Below are 3,374 nucleotides of genomic sequence, written 5' to 3' on the forward strand. Positions count from 1 at the left end.
TTAGAAGAGACAGGGTTTCGCCATGTTGGCCTCAAAGTCCTGACCTTGGGTAATCTACCTGCCTCAGCCTCGAAAAGTGCTGGGATTACAGGTGTGAGACACCGCACCCAGCCAAGCTCAGTGATTCTAACTGGTGAATGCGTACAGGCCAAGGTCTGGGGCTGATTCTCTGGTATCCTTTGGAGCCCAGAGAGCCTGGCACATAGCAGGTGCCCAGGAAAGGGTTGCTAGGGGGTTGGGCCTTGATATGAATTCATTAACTCCTCGCTTGCTCAGTTTCAGTGACTTTAGGGCTTGGGTATAAATCTCAGCTCTGATGTGTCCTTGCTGCAGGTGAGTGGGCAAATCGCCTTCTCAACCGAAGCCATGCTTCTGCACATAGGTAAAATGAGGTCAATAGCCCCCATTTCCGAGAAAATCCAAGTAAATCTCTTAGCCAGGAAAAGGAGAGAACCTTTCTTCTTTTGTTGGTGATGGTGGCCAGAGAGGCTGTTACATGCCTGAGACCTCCTGTCTTGTTTCCCAGGAGGGTGACCTCAGCACCTGCTAACTGGCTCCAGGGCAGGTGGGCTCGCTGGATTCTGGCAAGGCCATGCTTTTCTGCATGGGTGCATCCTTTCCTGCGGATGCCTGTCCTTTCCACATATGCATAATCCACAGCTGAATGTCCCCCAGGTTATCCTGGTTCAGAGGACTCACTCCATGGGGTATGTGTGTGCACACAGCATAGTAAATAAAGGTCAGGATGTGGAGTGAGAACCACCAGGGCTTGATTGCTAGCTCTGCCATTCACCTGAAATGTGACCTTGGGCAAGAAACTTAATAGAGTGTTATGAGATGTGCATGTAAACCCCAGTGCCTAGCCCAGAATAGGTGTTCAATAAACAGTGGCCACTGCTATGGGCAGGGGTCATTCATTCATCTTCATTTCCCACAATTCCAGTGGCACCTCCTGGCAATCCCAGGAGGGGTTGCTAGCTACTGCTGCATGGGCTCACGTGCATGCAGTGCATGTGTGTGAGATTTTTCTCATTTTATTGAAGGGTTAAAAAACAAACCCTCAAACAAAAAACCCCAGTGACTTAGGGAAGTGAAGACCTCATAGCCTAAGACTAGGACCCTGAACTCCTTCCTGCCCCATGCACTGTTCCTTCTCCAACAGGTGTTTATACACTTACATGGGCTTCCAACTAGGGGAAAGTACCTATCTCTCCTCCCCATGTGTCCCTCCAGGTCCCAAGGCCCCTTAGGCATCCCTGGACACCACCAGCATGGCAGAGAGACTCAGCTGGGTTAATTATATAACCAGCACAGGCAGGTGGGGAGGGGGGAGGCCTAGGGGAGGAAGAGAGGGCAAGGAATGCAAGAAGAGTCCTGGCCTCTCTCTGGGTGTGGCAGCTCAGAGGTTTCTAGGATGTACCCTACCCTACCTGCAGATTGTCCCGGACACGACACTCCCTGCCCAGAAACCAGCCCTTTCTGGGGAGTGGCAGGGAAATGCAAAAGGGGCACTACTCAGGAAATAGGGAAGGGGCACAGGCGGCCCCTAGGTTGGGGCCAGCCTACTGGAACTCACCAGGCCCAAGTGTGGCCCTGTCCCCAACTCAGAAGCGATCGGTGGCCCCTCCTTCTTCCCAGGCAGAGGTCCTAGATCTAAGAATATAAGAATCCAACAACCTTGCCTGGGTGGGGAAGGAAGGGGGCTGTCCCAAGAAGCAGGGCCCAGGCCCCTGAGCTGCTTTCTCCCCAAGGCCTGTGCTCTGCAGTGAGTCTGCAGACAGCGCCCGGCAAGAGACCGCCCGGCAAGAGATACAAGAGACCAGAGACACGCACAGGGGCCAAAGCCTGGTTCCGTCCCCTTCCCTGCGCCTGGACACCTGGGTCGCTGCCCAAGACTGAGAGTGGGGGCTTCGCGGATCCCGAGGGCCGGGTCACAAGTCTGCCAGCTGTTTGTTCCAACCACGTTCGCGTGGGGGTGGGTTAGGGGGCGACAGAGGAAGCTGCGCTCCCCATGACCTGATTGGTAAGGAGTTTGGGGGGGATGCAGAAGCCCAGCTCGCTCTCCGCCTCCAGCACCTAGCAGGCACCCCCACCCCCAGCTCCAGCTCTCACGTGGCGGCCCCGCACTGCTTCCCTGCCAGCTCGCCGGCCCCCTCCTAGTCCCGGACGCCCCTGGCCCGGCAGTCTCCTCCTCCCCCGGCACCGGGCCGACCCTCCCCAGCCCCTGCCCCTGCCCCGGCCCCGGCCCCGCTCCGCCCCGACCGCTTCCCCTCCTCCCGCCGCTTACCCGGGGCCGTCCTAGCTGCCCCCTGCCCTGGCCGGCCGGTCGGCGGGGCTGCGCTCCCCCCGGGCTCCGGCGCTGCCCCCCGGCTCCCCCGCCCGGGGGGAGAGAAGTGGGGACGCCCCCGGCTGCCCAGTTGGGGCGGGCTCAGGGCAGGCGCGCGGGGGCAGATGCGGGCCGCCGAGGGGGTAGGAACCTCCAGCCCCAGCTCTCCCTCCGGAGCGCGCCGCCCGCTCGCGCTGGAAGGAGGATGGGGGGAGTGCAGGCTGGCATTCCGCTGGGTCCCTGAGCCTGACATATTCACTTGGTTGGCCCTGGACGAATTCTTTAATAGCTGGTCTCGACCTTCACACTCCTCCAGACTCTTCCTGCGAGGATTTAGCGCTAACCTGGAAGAGCTGAAGAAAGGCGTGGGAAAGCCCTCAAGGCCTTTGCTTCATTCCGACTTTTGCCCTCATATGCCTCTCGCCCAAGCCTGTTAGGCACCAGGCCCCTGTGTGGCCTGCACTGTGTGCCCTGCACGCTGTGTTAGAGACATCCAGGCTCTGCTCTTCTGCCCTCCTGAAGGGCTGAGCGAAGGGTGATCACTGTCACCCTTCACTGCGGCAATGAAAGGCAGACCTGGCTGGCACAAAGCAAGGTCTCCCCTGCCAATGTGTGACCTCCACACCCCTAAAACTGCCATAGGCCTCTTCTCTCCAGAATGGGAGATGCCAGCATTTGTCAGGATTGAGGGCAAAATCACCCATGTATTTATTCTAAAACAGTCATCATTGTCTAACCTTTGATGATCAATGTCATGTCACAATCAATGTCATCATTGATAGCCAACCTTTATTTTCCCAGTGTGCTGTGAGCTTTGCATGCATCCTCAGACTGAATCCTCACAATTCTATGGGGTAGATTGTTTCCCCCACTTTACAGATGTGACAGTTGAGGCTGAGAAGCTTGTCTCACTTACATGTAAAATGTGAATACAAAGATTGAGAGTCCCTAGCTGAGCAGTCGCTGATGAGCTTGGTATGAGGCTCACAGTCCAATGTGAGACCAAAAGTGGACACACAACATTAAAATGTGCTGTGTGCAAAGTCAA

The 3,374-nt window shown here is 56.8% G+C and overlaps 1 protein-coding gene across 2 annotated transcripts in view; it reads right to left on the reverse strand.

Moving 5' to 3' along the window:
- RASL10B (RAS like family 10 member B) overlaps positions 1-2,522 on the reverse strand; it is a 12,033-nt gene extending 9,511 nt beyond the window's left edge. The window contains exon 1 of one of the 2 annotated variants that reach the window (XM_017534212.2): positions 2,288-2,522. The gene's annotated coding sequence lies outside the window, so the exon portion shown is untranslated. Of the gene's footprint in view, positions 1-1,576; positions 2,170-2,287 lie in introns of those variants that run through there. The other variant, XM_037740526.1, reaches the window with a different exon arrangement.
- Between the last annotated feature and the right edge of the window lie 852 nt (positions 2,523-3,374).

This window comes from Cebus imitator, unplaced genomic scaffold, assembly GCF_001604975.1.
Source record: "Cebus imitator isolate Cc_AM_T3 unplaced genomic scaffold, Cebus_imitator-1.0 Scaffold85, whole genome shotgun sequence".
Taxonomy (NCBI): domain Eukaryota; kingdom Metazoa; phylum Chordata; class Mammalia; order Primates; family Cebidae; genus Cebus; species Cebus imitator.